This window comes from Mchenga conophoros, linkage group LG6 (assembly GCF_057382185.1).
Source record: "Mchenga conophoros isolate Kocher_MC1m ecotype Shallow Benthic linkage group LG6, M_conophoros_male_GT1.1, whole genome shotgun sequence".
Lineage (NCBI taxonomy): Eukaryota > Metazoa > Chordata > Actinopteri > Cichliformes > Cichlidae > Mchenga > Mchenga conophoros.
Window position 1 is genome coordinate 1,525,053 of NC_140531.1, and position 20,308 is coordinate 1,545,360.

The 20,308-nt window shown below is 42.3% G+C and overlaps 1 long non-coding RNA gene across 1 annotated transcript; it reads right to left on the minus strand.

Annotated features, from left to right (window-relative positions):
* Positions 1 to 1,600: 1,600 nt before the first annotated feature.
* LOC146571825 (uncharacterized) lies at positions 1,601 to 2,017 on the minus strand. The gene is made up of 2 exons (XR_014892883.1): positions 1,864 to 2,017; positions 1,601 to 1,784 (listed from the first exon to the last, which is right to left on the minus strand). It is a non-coding gene; the product is annotated as an uncharacterized LOC146571825 (long non-coding RNA).
* Positions 2,018 to 20,308: the final 18,291 nt, after the last annotated feature.

Genomic DNA, 20,308 nt, shown 5'->3' on the forward strand with positions numbered 1-20,308 from the left:
AATCCATTGGGTATCCTTGTTGGTCTTCAAACAACAATTCTGATGGCTAAAGAACCAAATGGGACAGGCGAGAAAAAAAAGAAAAAAAAAAAAGAAGCGTCTATTCTTCTTCTTCTTCTTCTTCTTCTTATTATTATTATTATTGTCATTATTATCTTTATTGTGATTATGCTTCATTTTTATGTACTGGGGTATCAATGACCCCCACGCTGCCGCAGCAGCTTCTGTGCGTGACCCCCAAGTGCTAAGTTTTCTTTCCCGATCCCCTGACAAACCCATTAGAATCGCTCTGGGGACCCCAAATGATCGTTCTTTTTTTTTTCAATTCAATTCAATTTTATTTATATAGCACCAAATCACAACAAAAGTCGCCTCAAGGCGCTTCATAGATACAGAGAAAAACTCAACAATCATATGACCCCCTATGAGCAAGCACTTTGGCGACAGTGGGAAGGAAAAACTCCCTTTTAACAGGAAGAAACCTCTGGCAGAACCACGCTCAGGGAGGGGCGGCCATCTGCTGCGACCGGTTGGGGTGAGACCAATCATTTTCATTCACCTGTCTCTACTGAGGGTGGGGTATTTTGGGAGTACCAAAGGGGAGCACAAGGGTTAAAGGGGAAGTTGGAATGTTACATTTCAGACACTTCGATAAGTCTTCACATATCTCGCGCCAAAACTTCTGAACCGGTGGAGAGAACCAAAGAGCGTGGAAATAATTGTCCGGTGAGTTGGTTTGGCAGTGTGAGCAGTTGTTGGTAGACGTATAACCCATCTTGAACATCTGATGACCTGTATAGTGCACTCTATGTAGTATTTTGTATTGAATTAATTGAAGACTGGGATTTCTAATTAAATGAAAGGTTTTTAAGCATATCTGAGAACAGACGTTTAGGTCTAAGTTAACTGATAAATCCGCTTCCCATTTTGCAATAGGAAGTGATATTGATTCACCTGTTTTAGAAAACATTCTGTATACTTTGGAAAGTAAGTTTGGGGGTTTTAAGAGCAAGTAATTGTACCACACTTTATGGTTTTTTGTAGGTCAACATGACCGGGTTTAAATTTATTTTTTACTATGGATTTAATTTGTTGAAATTCTAAAAAATCTTTTCTTGTTGATCCCATATTGTGTAACTAGTCTGTCAAATGAAATAAATTCTGTTCCTTCTAGTATATGTTCTAAATATTTTATTCCTTTACCACTCCAATCTGGAATCATATTATTGTTTTGTGATATGTCAGGGTTGTTCCAGATAGGTGTACATTTGCATGGGATTAATGAAGACTGCGTCAATTTTAGAAACTCCCACCATGCTGTCAGAGAAAAGCTGATGCTGACGCTTTCAAAGCATTCATGTCATTGGATGTTTGAGAAACAGCATTTTCATTGCTTTCAAACAGAAAATAACCACTCATGAATTAGCATGAATAGAAAAAACAAATTTTAGCAAAAGACTAGTATGTTATTATTTTTTATCCAACACATGGGCTCAACTCACCAAAATGACAGAAAATTCCGCACGGACTGTCACGGCCCAGCGGCACGAGGGAACAGAGATGGACACAGGTGCAGAAACCAACCCGGAAGCGAGACGATAAGGGAACAAAGGATTTATTTCCGCCCACAGGCAAACACAAGCAAAAAAACAAAACGACGCCACCACACTAGTGGCGCGTAGGATAATCTAAGATAACAGAGGGTGACCTAGACACCTCTAGGAGACGGCTGAACAGCAGAGGCAGCGGGGAGGTGGAAACAGGACTAGGTAGGGGCCGGGGCACTGGAATAAGAGGAGATCACGGTCAGTGGGATCCAGCAGACAATCAACGATCCTCCACAGTTGAATTGAGTTGCCTTACTTGGTTTCAGGTGGAGGGGACAGGTGGGGCGGAAGGCCCGGAAGCGGTCGAGACGTGGGGAGGCAGGCAAGTGAGTGGTGGGCCGGCAGGCCACGTCGTATCAGCAGCAAGCGGCCCAGGTCCAGGAAGGCGGGAGTGGGGGAGACAAGACCTCCACTCCAGGTGCTACCTCTGAGAACAAGAAGAACAAGTAAGTCATCACACGGATTCTGGACAGAGTTATGATGCTCCACTTGACTAACATGGGGATAGCAGATACTCAGGCGATGAATGGTTGAGAGCGCAGGTCTAATATACTGCCGGAATAATTGCTCACAGGTGGTCAGCCAGAGAGGAGCAACCGAACTCCGCCTAAAGGAGGAGGGGCCGCTGTTGGAGACCTGCAGGTACCCACCCAGACCATGACACGGACCATCCGAAGCCTGTCTTGTGTCACTACTCGATCCGTACCAGAAACCCGATCGGTACCACGCGTGTGTGAAAGGTGTCTACTTCTGGCTGAAGCATTTTACGATAGTTACGGGTCAGAGTATCGGTTAAGATGTTAAGAATAATAAGTATCACTTAAAATGTTTGCAATAATGAAACATTTCAATATAATGTAGTCAAAAACTAAAAATAAAATGATAGTTACGGATCAGGACTCCCAGATGTCATGGTCTGTGGGGTTACCTGGAGGGTGTCTCCTTTTGTGGCTGCTGTACCATCCCTTTGGGGCAGGGACTTCGGTGCTTCAACTGAGCCTCAGCTGTGAGCAATCAGCTGGAGACCTACTTCAGCTGTCTCAACCGTCTCCTCCGTGCCAGTTTGTTCTACCCGTCTCGTGGTAAATGATGTTTCCCTTTGTGGTTTTCCTTGTGTGACTTAGCTCTTCGAGTGATTTCTGTCTTCCCTTCGTACAGCGGAGTTCCTATCCTGGCTTTCACCTTATGGGGACAGTCCCCGCCTCCCAGCCTACTCGTCCGCTTGCCCTCCAACCCCCACGCTTCAGCTTGGGACCCTCCAGACGCTTTCCACGGACCTCTCCCCTCCCTTCAGTAATTCTAACCCGGAATGGCACAGTAAGGCGAACAATTCTCCAGTTTCTAGTTATCTATGCTCCAGCATTCCCTTCCGATTATAACTACCTCCTCCCCTGTTACAGAATATTCCCGTGGCTCACTGACCTCCTCCCCGTCCCTGCAACTAGCCTGATTGGTCCCCCATTGTCACGTTAGGTCACTTTTTCAATTAAAATTCACTGTAAGCATTCCTCGCCCATGTTTGTCTGCATTTTTGGGTCCACTTTCCTGATCAAACTTGTTGGTTCATGATAGAACAAACTGGCCAAGAAATGGACCCAGCAGACCCGGTTCGCTCTATAATCAGTAAGCAAGGCGTTGTGCTCGGTCGCCACGAGCAGGCTTTGCAGTCATTAGAGGCACAATATAGAGCTATTGGTCAGACTCAGCAGGGAATCCTCGACAAGTTAGATCAGTTGGTTCAATCACACTCTGGCAGCGAGACCGCTTGCGCCCAGCCAACCCGAGCCCACACCTGCCGCTAGCGCTGTCCCGGCGGGTTCCTCCCCGGTGACTGAAGCCGCGTATCGCAGCGTCTCTTCCCCCTCGCCAGAGCCGTTTCACGGGGATCTAGATAAGTGTAGCGGTTTTCTTTTCCAGTGTGCTCTATTCTTCTGCCGAACGCCACACGCCTTTCCCAACAATGCTACTAAGATCTCCCACTTCGTGGGTTTACTGAGGGGAAAGGCGCTTGCGTGGGCTGAAGCATATTTTTCAGCGATACCCCTTCGACGACTTTCTCACAGAGTTTAAGGGGACTTTCATGCACCCGAGTACGGAGGGTAGCGTCGCGAAAAGGTTATTGGGGCTTCGACAGGGCAAAAGGACCATTGCGGAGTACATAACTGACTTCCGCACGGTGGCTGCCGAGGCAGGCTGGCCGGATCCGGCACTTTGCGGCATATTTCAGAATCAGAATCAGAATCAGAATGGGTTTATTGCCAGATGTTGAGGTTTACAACATTAGGAAATTGCTGCGGTGCTTCAGTGCAAAACAATAAGAATTAAAGTGCTATGTAGAAAGAAAGATATGTGCATGAGATATACATGAGATATATACATGAGAATAAGAATTATGAGTGCTACGTAGAAAGATATATACATGAGTGCAGGTGGTGATCAGTGCCAGACATGAAATGATGCAGTGACACAGCGTAGGGTCATGTGTTAGTGGCGGGGACAGTCATGTGGTTATTGTTCATGTGTCCAACAGCAGAGGGGAAGAAACTGTTCTTGTGGCGGGAGGTTCTGGTGCGAATGGACCGGAGCCTCCTGCCTGAGGGGAGCAGGTCAAACAGACTGTGTCCAGGGTGAGAAGGGTCAGCTGAGATCCGGGCTGCACGCCTCAGTGTCCTGGAGGTGTACAGGTCCTGCAGAGATGGGAGTCTGCAGCCAATCACCTTCTCAGCAGAGCGCACAACACGCTGCAGTCTCTGTTTGTCCCTGTTTGCTCAATGATCAAATGAAGGATCAGCTAGCTTCGCGAGACGAGCCTGCTTCTTTTGAGGAGTTGGTCTCTCTCGCCCTCCGGCTGGATAATTGCCAGAGGGAGAGAGAGAATGAAAAACATCCTCGTATTCAGAAGTCGCCGTTAAGGGTCGCGCCCCCGCTCACTTCCCCCGCACCTCCGCCTTTTTTCACCCCCATGATCTCGCGTCCTCCTTCGCCCCCTCCTGAACCCATGGAAATCGGACGCTCACGTCTTACGCCCGAGGAGAGGGAGCGGCGTTTCCGAGCAGGGGAGTGCCTGTACTGCGATCACCGACCCAGGACCACGACAGAGCTTTTCATTTTAACTCCATCACAGCTGGTAAAACTCCAAAAGCTGGCGACTGTCCTTGAGCCATGCAACTTATTGTTACTGTTTCTTCAAAAGTCTATAGTTGACAGTTACTGTGTAGATTAATAATTACTTTGTTGAACTGTCTGCTACAGGTTTGTGACTGAGCTTCTTGGAGGTGAGACATACGTCTCGTGTTCAGTGGTTTTACCTGCTTTCTGCCACATGCATCACAACATGGAGGTCTCTGATGATGACTCAAACTACATGGTGAAGTTTAAGACTGCCTTCACAAAGGGCCAACGTCACAAGAGCAGAATCCACCATCAGCCAGACAGACTGCCCGCTGCAGTGGTGGACCAGTCGAGCAGGGACCGGCCCACAGCTGTCTGTCCTGGCCTTCAAGTATCTGATTGGTCCAGCCACTTCTGTCCCATGTGACAGACTGTTCTCACTTACAGGTCATGTAGTAACAACAAAGCTGCTCTGAAAATGTGAACAGGCTAGTTTCTCTAAGCAACTGGCTGGAAGAGACAGACAGTAAATAAGCATGGAGGTATTGTGAGTCCAATGCTTTTGTTATTTTCTGCACTAAAGTGTTCGATGATCATTTTAGCCTGATGTACAAAATAATGTTGGCTTAAAGGTGAAGCTGCTCAAAAAAACCTTTTATGTTACTGCCTCATTTTTTAAGAAGAAAAACTGCACTTTATGGTGAAATTTGTATTATTATTATTAAAAGACAATACCGTTTTGAAAATGTAATTAAAATAGCACTTTATTTTTAAGTCTGCCCAATTTTGGCCAGGGATATTAGTTTCTCTGTTTTGAATTGAAATGCAGTTTAAATGCTTTTTTTCATAAATTAAAAGAGCTGGAGTTTACAATGTTCATGTCCATGTCTATTACTTGATTCTGTCGACCACAAAAAAAACTCTTTTAAATTACAAATTATACCCTTTTAAATTACAATGTTCATGTCAATGTCTATTATTATTCTGTTGCCCACTAAAACCCTTTTAAATTCAAAAAAGTTTTTGCACTTTGGAGCAAATTTACTTAAATTAAATGTGATTAATAGAGATTCATTAATTACAAAGCCTCTAATTAATTATATAAATTTTTTGTAATCAAGTCCCACCCATAACAAAAATATACTAAATATATAACGCAAAACTTTAACTGTCAGAAGTCCTCTTTCATATTTTAAGCAAAAACGATGAAGCTGCATACTGTGCTGCATTTATTGTGCAAGTCTTTGTGGTCTGACTGTACAGGACATACCAGTGAGTGTGTAACCCATCTCAACCACACAGGGCATTTCCTTCTGCATTTGCATCAACATAACACTGAGTAACTATGTCATGTGTGCAAGGACAAAAGCGGGAAAATCCTGCAACCGTCAAAGCTGAGCTGAAGTGATCAACTCACATCAGAAACACTCTCACTTCCTGATCATGAGTCTCACTTCTCCTGCAATGATTAAGACTTATTGTAAAATAAAAGCACGCTGACTGTTGGGATTTGAATCTTGGTAAAACACAAGAAATCTCTGACTGCAAGTTTGAGCTCAGTGCAAATGTTATTCAAATATAAAAATTGTTAGATTTTCAGAGAAAAAGCTTTGTGATGATTATTTATTCCCCTTAAAATGAATATTTCAGAACAACAAGGCTGTCCTGAAACTAAGAAAGGTTTAGCAGCAATAGTGACACATTTACTTCAAACAAACTACTCAGCATGCAACATTTCTGTGTGTCAGTTACTGATTCAAACCGTTAAATCATTTTTTAAAATTACTAATTAAATTACTCCTTTTGTTTCAAACATGTCTTCTGAATACAGTTTCCTACTTCAGGCAACACCTGCACACAAAGTGATTCAAGGTTAGGACAGAATCTGCAGCAGCACTCTTGAGACCTCTACAACTAACAAACAAACAAAGAAACAAACAAAGAAACAAACAAAATCAGCTGACACACCCTGAACATCATATATTTTGGTATTAAAAACTGCTTTATTATTCTTTAGAATGAAATAAGCAACACAAACGTCTAAGAGCGTTAAACGAGGTGTAAAATGATTTTCACTGTAGCATAAGTGATGTGTTTGGAGTTCTGCTACAGTCACACAGTAATTAAAACAGTGATTGGAGACAGCAGCACTGCCAACCTCATGCACTGAACTTGCAACTTTGAACCTTGAAACGTTAATCCGTCTGAGTCGGCCAGCCGTTCTTTGGAGACGCCTTCCACTGGGTGACCTGTGGAAGTGATTACCTAGATATAGTTGTTGCTCAGCATCTAGCTATCTAACAACTCATTTTTCCGAGTGCAAAGGATGTTTCCATCATATATTAATTTCTTTAGTGTGACTGAGCACAAAAGAAGGTCATTTTTCAGAGGTACATGCTGGTAACTATCCACCCTTTAAATCACAGGTAAGTCCATAATGGTGTCGTCGCATCAAAAATGGTCCCTAGGTGAATGCAAACAAGCATATGGGAATCCCGAGGACACCACAAAGGTTTAAAAAGGATTTTTAACTAACACAAACAGTACGTATATTCTCTGAATGTATCACAAAATGTTCTATACTTTAGGTTTTACCTGCTTCAGTCTGTGGTAATTTTCCATTGTGAAAACTTTCCAATCATTTCCAGCAAAGGAACCAAGGAGTACATTTAATTCCTCAGCCACAGTTTCTGTCTCTCACATGAGGTTTGTGTTTGATATCCCTGGACCATCTGAAAGCACCAACAGTTCCCAGTACACTAATCTGCATTATTATTATTATTATTATTATTATTATTATTATTATTATTATTATTATTATTATTATTATTATTAAAACAAGGGGCAAGCATTTTTCAGTGTTTATTGTCTGAACTGAAGACAAAGTCAAATATTGTATCGCTTCACCGTAAGTGCCAGCAGATTTGCTCATGAGACGTGGTTTGCACCTGTACGTTTGTATTCAATTCACTTTGATTGAAAATTGGGCAAGCAGGGCCTAAGGGGCAGCCTGTATTTGATTTAACTATTATTCATAATGGTAGGTAGGATTTCCTACCATTCTTACCAATCCTCTGTAGAGTGAAATAATTGTAAGAAAATTTGTGTTACTGCCAAATAAGCCTGAAACGTAACCTAAACTAATATCTTCAGATTTCACATCTGTAAATGTTAAGGACACCTGAAGTTTGTGGTTTAAAAAATTCTTTTAACAAAAAGTAATAAAATTTCAGCTTCATGGAACTTGTTTCTACAAACGATCCTGTAGGTCAAGAACAGGTCAAACAGTCAGTTTAATGGAGAATTATTAAGAAGGATTTTCCAAGCTCTGGTAACCAACGTATTGATATGGATAACGGATCTATAATATTTTAGTTAATGATTAACATACCCCAAATCATGTTACTTGACAGCACATAAGACCAAAACGTAAGTGTGATGTTCAACATGTTGACAGCAGTGACTTTAAACCCTGGTTAACATTTTCCATCATTAGCACAGAGGGGAATCTCTGTGACCTCACGGTTACCTTTCCCAGCAGGTATCTGGGCGTGCTTCTGGAGGATAATGCTGAATGAAGACGCTGGTGGAGCTAATCTGTCCTGACATGGTCGGTCAGACCACAGGCCGTCTCACAGGTCCGACCGAGGATTTGCAACGACAACACTCTTCATAAGTGTTCACACATGTTGCACTGCTGTATACAATTGTGCTGCTCTTGCAGTACATTTTTGTTGTTATACCCATCAGGGCTCGATCACAACAGCATTCTCACACACACACACACACACACACACACACACACACACACACACACACACACATATAAGAACTAGATTAGTGTAGTGTAGAAAAAGGTATTTTGTTGTCTTACTATACTGTAACAAATGGCTACATTGCAATTTTAAAAAAGTAACATTACATGAAAAATAAAACAAAACATAACATTAGAGTTTCCTACTCACATGTATAATTTTGCATTTAGCTTGAGTTGGTGGTTATGTTGTCCACAGAGCCTATTGTACATTGACCCGCGTTTATCTTCATCTCGTCACATAGTGAGTTGATATTGGTGACATCTCATCTGTCCCATAACCTGAAACAGACCTGTTAATTTACCTCAGAGTGACCGTGATTAGCTTATAGATACATTTTTTTGGATGGACTTTGATGATCTGTGTCAAACAAAGCTGGTGAGTGTCTCTAAAATAAGTGAGGGGCTTTCGTAGCCCTGTCCAGTCACAAGGACATCAAAACTTACCCAGAACTATGATTTTAGCTTTGCTCAAACACACTGCTGCTTTACTCTGCAGCTCTGTTATGGGGGACCTTACAGGACAGAAGATGATGAAAACAAACCCAACGTCTGCTTCCTCCTCAACTGTGGTGAACTCAGCTTTCTGTCACACTGTGGTTGGAGGAAAAAAACACAAGCCAACTTCTGTCTCACTTCCTGTAGTAAAACGGTCGTCTGCCCAGCCAAGCAATAACAATCAAAACAGGAAGTGAGAGCAGAGTGAGCTGCAGCATGACAAAGCACATTTACAAACTGATGCTTGCAAACAGGCTTTGCCACAATATGCATGAGGAACAATGACTGTGTTTCAGAATCAGAGTCATGGGTCAACATGCATATACATATATATCTCTATATAATATATTTACATATACATGTGATGAATTTAAACATTGTTAGCTGTTAGTTTTTTTCTCTCACTGCATTAAACATAGTGCAGACTGATACATGTGTTCATATGAACAATAAAGTTTAGAAAAACTACTGTTTGCACATGATTTTGGAGGTTAAGTAGACTCATCAAACTGGAGTAACTGTGTCATACTCAGAGGAATGAGCTCAAGTTCATGAGGATACAGTTAGAAAGGCCTAATAAGCTTGACCTGTTTGGACGGAGGTCAAGCGGGTGACTCGATTCAATCCCTGTCTGCTCCACTCTACATGCAAAATATCCTCCGATGCAGCCATCAGTGTAATACCTGATGATAATTACACTACTTGAATGTTGATTGAATGGACAGACAACAGAGCTCCTGCTATGTGGTGTGATTTTTCACATGCCAGTTTTGAAATGTCTGAACACACATATATCTTGACGTGATTAGCAGATATTAGTTTTTGTCGTTCATGAACATTAGATGTATGACTGAGAACACGGAGCTCATGACACAAAGACCTTGCTGCTCCTGTTTGCTGACATGCCAGCCTGATAGATTCTCACTGACCTTTGTAACCTGGTGAACACAAACTTTTAAGATACTTGATTCATTTTCATTTTTTGTAATATGAAAGTATTAGCAAGAAGTGACTTCCTTGCAACAAAAGCAGCGAATGTTCAGCTCTGTAAAAATGTGGGAGGCAAACTTTAGAGAGAGAGGTCACAGCTAGGGATGGGTACCGGTATCCGGTGCCATGATGGCACCGGTTCTGACATAAACGGTAGTAACCAGACCGAAAAGCAGAGCACATTTCGATGCTTTATTTCGGTGCTTTTTTTCCCCTGAGCTGTGATACACTTTGAATTCGCGCCAATCATTTTACGTTTCCGAGGATAGTAGGCGGGCCCAGGTGCGTCCGTTCTTTTAGAGCAGAGCTACAGATTAAAAACGCCCAAGGCGAAGCGGTCAAAGTCTGGCTGTACTTCACAGCAAAAGATGCAAACTCAGCAGCAACAAGTGCTTTAAGCTGATACTGTGATGCTGTCAAAGGAGGTAACACCTCGAATCTGATGAAACACCTGGCGACGCATAGCGGTTTTTTAAAGCCGAGAAATGCGCCGTATTTGATAGCTTGCTGCAGCAGCAGCTGTTCTTGTCTGGGTGAGTCGCTTAATGTTGTTCGTGTGTAATTTACGTTGAGTAGGCTAACCACGTTATTACATTAATGCATGTAAGGTGAACTAGCAAACACCGTCGTAGTTACATGCGGCTGTCTTCTTGTTTGATGGCAGATACTCCCTTCACCCTGGCCAAAAAGGCTAAAATGACCAAAGAAAAAGAGGGAAACAGCTAAACATGAGAGGCCGAGTTTTCCCAAATTAAACCAGAACTGGGCTGAAAGTCCTCATCAGCAGGCTTTGATAGATCCAGATGTGTGAGTGTGTGTAAGAGTCAGGCCTCCATGTGTACGGCACACTGCAGGCTCTGTCGTAGGTTGGGGATCTTTTTCAAAATTGGTTGAATGGAGACAAGTATAGTCAGATTTTGATTAACCATGTAACACCATCTGGAAAGCATCTGATTGCCAGTTGCTTCATTTTTCTGCACTGCCAGTACAATGAAAGCAAATACACCCTATCAGTGCTGCACAGACCTCCTCTGAGCCTAAACCCAGCAGAGCGCTGCTCCTCCAACCAGCCTGGAGAGCTGGTCCTGAAGAATGTGGTCACAGCAGGACTTTGAAAAGAACTGGATTTGTCACTGTGCTGTACGTGAATATGAATTATTGAATTATTTTTATAATGAATCAAATTAAATTATGTTATTAATGTTTGTTGTCCTCATAGAGCATCAAAGAGATGGTTTGTGTTCCAGCCATGCTTTCACATTTTCAGATCAGCTGATTACACAAGCCTGAGCCCCCAATAACAATTTATGCTGTTGAGTAATCTCATAACATGAGTGAGGGAGAGAGAGAAGAAGAGAGGGGGTGGGGGGTGGGGTGGAAATGATGGAGGTCTGGCCAGAGAGATAAAGGGAGCAAGCCATCACTTGCTTCCTCTGCCCAGTGCTCCAGCGCCTCCCCCCACCCTGACAGCTTTCATCCAACCTTTGCCAAAGACAGTTTTTCAAAGGGCTGAAAAAGTAGGCCATGAAGTTTGGAGAGTTAGACAGCGAGAGAAGAGGACGGAGGGAGGCTACATTTCAGTTTGAGGGAGGTGAAGCAGAGGAGGAGACTTGAGTGGTGCTATCAGGAATCTTTACCCACTGGTGAGACATCTCGTCTGGACTTTGCTGTCGATTGTGCCAACTCATCTCCGTCTGTGACGCCTCAGAGGACAAAACACACACTTATGTTAAAGCTAAAGTAAAAAGGCTCAGCATAGCGGGGTCATTATATTCAGTCTAACATCTCTGGAAACGTTTCCTGCACTTGCAGTAACATAAGGCGTTGCTGTGTGAATAATGTCATTTCCACGCTCTGTCAGCATCACACACACGTGTGTGTGGAGCAGTGTGGAGACGAGTGTCTGATTCACAAGAAGTCTAAATTCAAATCGTGCAAATAACATAAATGATTTCTTTAGTTTCAGTTTTTCTTCATTCATTTCTTACTAAATGTGCATAAAATGTATGTTAAATGTTGAATGTCTTTATTTATTACAATAATTGTATAACGTTACAAAGGCAGTGTTGGAGTCCAGCCTGAATCGATCCTTGGACAGACGTCCAAAACAGATCAATGCCAAGCATAAGAAGAACGAACCTGTGGAAGTATCAGAACAAATATTTTACATGAGCAAAATAATATTTCTGATTGGCAGCTGTTTGTCATTACATCATGTTTCTGGTAGTTTTCAGTTTGTTTTGTTTAAATCAAAGATAAGACAGTTACTGTCTCTTCCAGTGATGAAAACCTGGATGTGGCTCAGCTTCAGTTGTGAGTCTGAGCGTCTCTCAGAGGAGTGTGGACTAAGGTCTTCAAGATGAGTGAAGATAATGGAGGAGATGTTCAGAGAGAGGCGGGGCTGCTGGCAAACTCCATTATCTCCACACAAATGTGGCAGGACTGCAGATTAAAAACACCGATGTAAGCGATGAGCTTGATGTTACAGATGGATAAAGACCAAAAACACAGTGAAAGCAACGACAGAACACAAATTAAATCCTCCTAATTCACCTGATCTCAACTTCTTTGAGCCTGTTTTGTATTTAATGAAGAAAAAATTGTGACTACAGCCAAGCAGCAACTGCAGGAGGCTCCAGCAAAACCTAGCAAAGTAATCTTCATTTGTCATGGCACTTCTGAGCCTGTGAAAACGGGATCCTTCGTACCAAACTGTCACTTAGTCTGTGTTAGTCTACACTGTAACCGCATGATGGTCGTTTCATGTCATGTAGTGAACACAGGACGCAGGAGTGAGCAGCAGAAATCGACCCAGTCCTCAGGTCTGGGACCCATTCTACGGCACTGAGCAGTGTGTATGTGTGTTTCTGTGCATGTCTGTGTGTGCGTGTTCTCTCTCATGTTGTCCCCATATTTATTTATGGCCCAACACTCAGGCAGCTGCTGAGATGCCTGCAGGCTGACCGTCACACGTCTGCTTTAGCTGAGGACGATGGCTGTGTGATTCCACTGGGCCTGAACAGAGTGAGACAAAACCACGCGTGAGGTGTGTTAATAATCCATTTTTGTGTGTTCGTAGTCTTTGCAAGGACAATGGTCCATTGCAGGACTATTTTGATGAGCTTTGCCGGAGCTCAGAGGGGGGTTGACTTGTTTTTAGGATGGAGGAAAGAACCAGATTTGTAGCATTGTGTCAACAAGAGTCCTCACAAGCAGAGCCAGACATCATGGTTGCCAGATCACGTTTCAGTCTAGTGGAATTCATGTAAACATGTGAATGTTTATGCTAACATGTGCAGACGGACAGGTTTTATCATGTGTTTCTTGCGGACACACACGTCTGTATATTTCAGAGGGGTCATTGTGGGTCATCACCAGGCATTTTATTAGCTGTTTGCATGTAAACACTGGGCTGTTGCTGAGGGTCTGAGCCGGTAATCAGTGGCTATTTTGAGATTTACATCCACTGAAGTCTTCCACTCTGTACCCACTCGCCCTGCAAAAGCATCCCAGCAATGTCTTCTTTTATCCAGGCTTTCACCAGCTGATCGTCCCCTTGAACCGTCGGGGATCGAGCTGGTGCACGCAGATTCTCCTCTGAAAGGCTCATTCAGCTCACTGTTGTTGTGAGACCAATATTATAAAAATGCAATTCAGATAAATTTAATAAAAAGTGTAGCAACAAACAGTTGAGATGTAAAGCCCTACCTTTAGGATTTTTAGTGTTAGCATTTTGGTCGTGGTGTTTCTCAGAAATGATCTCATGAGGTTGGAGAGCTGATTTCTCAGGTAACGTTAGCTAGCTTGATAAGCAACAGTTGACAAAAAAAACTTCTCTCAACAAAACTAAAACACAAACTTCTCGGATGTTTGGTCATATAATCAAAAACAACAGAAAATGAACAAAAGGCTCCAACAGCATGAAAATGAAGCCATGGATGGCTCCAACAATGATAAATCTCATGAACTGTACATTGGTTTTAAATATGGTTTTTAATAACAGAAAGTATGAGTCCATAAAGACTGACTTTTAGTGGTGTCGTGTCATTTTACATGTTAGCTTCAGTTCAGTTCAATTCAATTCAATTTCTTTATTGTCCCACATGGGGAAATTAGTTTAGCAGCAGGAGGATAAAAATAAACAGAACAATAATATAAAATAATATTAACAATAATAATGATAGAAAGTTCAAGGACAGTTATTTGCCATTTAGGAGACAAGACGCAGTAGGGATAAAAGAGACCTGGAGTCTTTTAGTCCTCCTCGGAGGTACTCTAAAACGGCGACCGGAAGGCAACAACTCAAACTCACTGTGAAGTGGATGGTTCACACAATTAATAATAGAATGAGCCTTTCTAAGCACATTTCTATTGTAAATGGCCAAAAGTCTATCTTGCCAGCACCCTGAAATTTTGCTAGCAGTTTTTACCAGAAGTCCCAACCGATTCTTATTCTTCACCGTCAGGTTACCAAACCAGGCAGCGATACAAAAAGACATCACAGATTCGATAAAACTTCTATAAAACAAGGACAACATCTCAGATGAGACATTAAAAGATCTCATTTTCCTTAAAAAGAACAGTCTTTGTTGAACTTTTTAGTAGTGGCATCAGCATGAGATTCAAAACACAGTTTATGGTCAAGTACCACACCTAGATATTTATAACTCTCAACGATCCCAACATCGGCAGTTTTAATGATATTGGGTGATGAGCTATAAGAGGACTTCCTAAAATCTATAATCATGTCTTTAGTTTTTGACACATTAAGTGAAAGGAAGAACTCATCACACCAATTCACAAAATCATCTACAACCTGTCCATGGCCTGACTCGTCCCCCACTAGAAGACTGACGATCACTGTGTCGTCAGCAAACTTCAGGATGTGTCTGTTTGTGAAATTGCTGCGACACTCATTTGTGTACAGAATGAACAGAAGGGGAGAGAGGAAGCAACCCTGGGGTGATGCAGTAGAGGAGGAGAGCACATCAGAAAACACATGATTCATCCTCACACATTGTGACCTATTAGTCAGAAAGTCTGTCACCCAGCCGACCAGACTAGTGTCAAGCTTGAAATGATTGTAGAGCCTGTCAGCGAGTAAGAGGGGTTGAATTGTATTAAATGCAGATGAAAAGTCAGCAAATAATAATCTTGCGTGGGTGTGGGGAGCCTCAAGATGCTTATACAAGAGATGCAGGAGTGTGACAGCAGCATCCTCCACACCTCTCCCTGCTCTATAGGCAAACTGGAAGGGGTCAAGATGGTGTTCAACATGCATTAAAATCTCCTTCTTAATTATCTTCTCAAATGTCTTCATCACTAAAGAAGTCAGAGCCACAGGCCTAAAATCATTCAGTGCCTTAGGAGAACTGCCCTTAGCAACAGGAACAATGATCGCATGTTTCCAAATCTTAGGTACCGTCTGTAGCTCTAAAGAAAGTGAGAAGATATAGTGAAAAATCCCACTCAGCTGATCAGCACAAGTTCTCAGTACCTGTCCACAGATGTTGTCAGGTCCAGGACTCTTGCTTTTGGTGTGTCTAAAAAGATTAGCTACCCCCCTCTCATCAATACAAATAGATTGGGGAGTGATAGTCCTTTCCCTCAGTGTGCTGGTCTGCCTAGAACAGTCATAGTTCTCAAAACGAAGGTAAAAACTGTTAAGACTGTCTGCCAGATGTTTGTCAGAGGTAAACCCCTCTAAGGTAATGCTACTTTTACCTTTCGTGTGTAGCCCTGCCATTGTTTTCATACCAAGCCAAGCTCTTTTGAGGTTGTTACTGCTGAGTTCTGCCTCAATCTTATTTCTGTACCTCATCTTGGCAATCTTTATTGCAGCCCTCACCTCCTTCCTCAATATTCTCATAGTGGGAACGTCTCCCTCGTTAAAAGCAAATTTCCTTTTAAGAATCAGATCCTTAATATCTTTAGAGAGCCACGGTTTGTTATTAGGGAAAGTCTTAAATTCTCTGACTGGAACCACAGAGTCTTTGCAAAAAGAGATGTAGCTACACACCACATCGGTGAGTTCATCCAAATCAGAAGTGCTCTCTTGAAACAAGGAGCAGTCAGTGCAATCAAAACACCCCTGAAGGGCAACACAACTGTCTTTTGTTCAGACTTTAGTCCGCTTCACACAGGCCTTCTCCCTCCTAACCACAGATCTGTAAGCAGGGAGGAGGTGAATAACATTGTGATCCGAAGAACCTAGCGCAGGTCCGGCCACAGACTTATATGCCCCCTTAATTGGTCCATAACACAAATCCAACGTTTTGTTATTCCTTGTAGGACAAGTGACATATTGAAAGAAATTGTTCAGTGATTTCTTAAGATTACAATTGTTAAAATCACCAAGAATAAAATTAGGAGCATCCGGTGAGCGAGTCTGCAGATTGTGTACCACTTTAAAAATGGCATCTGCAGCATCTTTAACGTCAGCCTTAGGATGAATGTAAACAACAGTGACAAAGATTTGAGGGAACTCCCTCGGTAAGTAAAAAGGCCTGACAGATACTGAAAGGAGCTCGATGTCAGGAAGACACAACCGCTCCCACACAGTAAAGTTATTGCACCAGCCCTGGTTGATATATAAACAAACTCCTCCTCCGTGAGATTTGCGTGTTACTCCACAGTTCCGATCCAATCTGACAGGGGTCCCAAAGCCGCTGATTCGCAGTGAAGTGTCACTGTCCATATCGGTCAGCCATGTCTCGGTAAGCGCCATCAGACAAGCCTCCCTGTATTCCCGTAGATGAAGCACATTTCCTTGTAATTCATCTGTTTTGTTCCTAAGAGACTGGACGTTGGCCAGAATCATAGAAGGCAGAGGAACACGATTCTTTCTCCGAAGTTTTCTTAGACGCTGACGCACGCCGCCTTTCTTTCCGCGTTTTCTCAAGCGGCAGGGCTTTCCAAAATTAGTCTTTGACCGGGAAAATAAATCCTCACCAAGAAGCACATCTGTCCGAGCATTAGAAGAGTCGTACATAGACAAACAGGACCACCGTAATCCAAGGAGTTCCTCGCGTGTATAAGTGATTGTCAGTGAGAGTGAATGACTCCAGGTGAATATCGCCAACAACAATAAGACTAAGGTGTAGAAGATCTCCATCTCGGCAAAAAAAGTTAAAACCACGGTTAAGAACAGAGTTAAAACAAAGTTAAAAACAAAAAGAAAAAGAGAAAGAAAACGCCAATAAACACCTGCTGCAGGTCGCCACAAGAGCAGTGCCCCTGCGCTCATCTCTCTTAACACAGTTTTCAGCTCCAGAGCCTGACTTATGTTCAAATCCTGTTTTTTGTGAGGGGCAACCAATCACAAGGCAGATAAATGGAACAGGAAGCAAAACCAGTGATGCAAGGATTATTTTAATGTTGACCTATCGCGACTTTCTTATTATTTCTGTCACATCTATTTTTTGCATTAGTGGATACTCATATAAAACAATATTCAAATAATGACATTAGTGTAAATAAAAAATAATGAGATTTTTCAAACCACTTTGGGACTTTTTTAAAAACCTTTTTACAAAGTGACAGAAAGGAGACATTTTGGCCAAGAAGAAACAAAGCTGTGCCTTCATTCTTCAGACCTTTCTGCTGTGGTAGATGTAAGAACAGCTTCATCGGGATGAAGACCATTTGCTCTTGGTGCCACCTCATGTTCTGCTTCTCAAACATTTTGAACATTAATCTTGTGCTTCTCTCTGTTATTGCTCTTTATTCACCCTTTGCTTGATTTAATTAAAATAATGTCAGCTCTATTCACAGATACAGGCGACCTCAGCGCTCTAAGATAACGTCAGTGCTGGAGATCAACACTGACAATGCCAGGCTATTCTAATTTTATAAATTAACAGCAGCTGAAAATGTCACTGTAATCAAACACCTATGTCTCTATTCTGGGGATCAGTAATGCTGTTTCCACTGGTGTCACAGACACACTAAAAGTGTCCCTGTGCAGACGTCAGGCTCGGCCGCTGACCTGATGTTCAGAGGTGGAAATGTGCTGACTCAGCGCTGATGGGGTTTCGTCTGCTCACCTCAGTCAGCAGTTCTGAAGGAAGGGCTGGCTGAAGCAATAACTGAAGAGGCAACAGTCACCTCTGATCAGCCACACCTCTGTGTGACCCAGTAAAAGCTTCTTCACAGCTGTGGGTAAATCAGAGGATGAGCTAAAATACATCACATCTCAGCGCTGGGTTCAACACTGTGCTATATTACAGAGAAACAGTTAACATTCATAACAAAGCTTTAGCACTACAGCCAGGGATTCACTGATGATGGACAGGATGCTGCAGAAGCAGGCAGCAGGCTGCGCAGGCCGGGGAGACATCAGCCAGATGATCTATGACAACCGGAGCAGACCGGGCACAGAACAGGCTTCGGGATAGGTGCAAGAAAACACCTTATTGTGAATATAGTTTATTTATTTATTTCATTTTTGGCATGTTGCCTTTAAAAAATCTATGATTATAAAATACACAAATACCAGAGCTTCTGTCCTGTATTCATTATCATACACACAATAATAGATATACCCTTCAGTCAGAGGTGTTTTACATGTGCAGTCATTTCAATCACTCACCTTGAACTGGAGGAAAATTGATCTTGAGACCAATTCTAAAATCTTTGGATTCACACCATGGGATAAGTCCAGCATTTCTTTAAAAATACCGATTACAGAAATTTAATAGGATTTGATCTATTTATTTTATCATTAATTTGCTAATGCAAAATGGAAGCTGCGTGTTTCCCACCCTGGGTGGGTCGACATGGGAGGGCGCTAGGAAGAAAACATCCATCACAAACAATTATCTAATAACTGTCTTTAATCAGAAATCACTCAAATATTTGCCAATCAATGGAGAGAAGGGCAAAGTTCATGTACAAGTAGTCTGGTCGAGCCTGCATCACTGCTCTGGTGTGTTTGATGAAGATTTAGTATATAATTGTGTTTTTAAATAATTGTGTTTTTTTATTGCAGAGGTGTAATGTGTGCACAGTGACAGCTTAATGTGCTGAGTCAAGTGACCCACGGCTGCCTTCTGATCAGGATGTTTCTAAGAAACACACATACACACAAACAGTATGTGTGTGCCCATCCTCAGGCCCTGCTGAGTCTGCTGTTTCTCAGCTGTTGTGGGCAGCAGTTTTCTTGGTGTCATAGTGAGAAGATGCCTTGTCACACTTACATGTTTCAGATCATCTAAGCATTTCTAACGTTGGACAAAAATAGCCAGACTTAATATAAAATATAGCTTCAAATGATCATTTCTGTCACGGTTGAGGATAGAGTGGACTCAGGTGCGGAGCTCTGAATATAACCAGTGCATTTATTTACAGTGGATAAAGGCTGACAATAGTTTGACTCTGCAATAGTGGCTGGTGCTCAGACTGTGCGTGGTAGTGGGTGCCTGTCTCTCCTCCAAGTGTCTCCTTGTGCTCGTGTATCCTCCGTCCCAATTCCTAGTCGCACACAGACAACAACAGTAAATTACCAAATATAGCTGACAACACTTAGCTACACGAACGGCTTGTAACACTGCTAGGCTTAGTGCAATACTCCAGCGCTGTCTGTCGCTCAGCCACACCATTAAATAGTCCTGCCTAAGATGGTGGATGATTGGCAGCAGCTGGTGAAGAATAAGTTGCAGATGAGGTGAGAAGGGTCTGGCTGCAGCCACTGGGGAGCGCTGTATTGCGACCTCCACAGTAACCGGAAACACCTGACCTCCACAGTAGCCGGAAACATGTGACCTCCACAGTAGGCAGAAATACGTTCCCTGCATGGATACAATGGAAATGGTAAGTAAGTAAGAAAGTAAGTACACGCTTACTGCCGAGCTTAGCAAATGTAACCTTATAATATGGTAGGAACATTGTGTCAACTCAGACTTCAGTGATGTTAGTTACTGACCCGAATGAGCTGTCGTGTTTTGTTTCAGACTGGATTTACAGAAATGTTCACTGAATGTGTTGGAAATTAAAGGAAATTAAAAAAAAATAAGTTGGATGTACTTAATTCATTTGTGTGGAATCTGTTGACAAAATAGATTTATGTAAAACTAATTAGTAAAGCATAAGGTGGCTGAAAATATAATATTTGAATTAATCTAACTTAAATTTAACATTCTACTGCCAAAAATAAGAAATGTGTTTAAGTAACTAATCTAAACCATCTAACCTGTAAATGTATCATTTATGTTCATACAACATAGATGACTTAAAGATTTTTGCTTTAAACTAACACAATGCAATTTCAAAATAAAAAGCTTACAGTTGC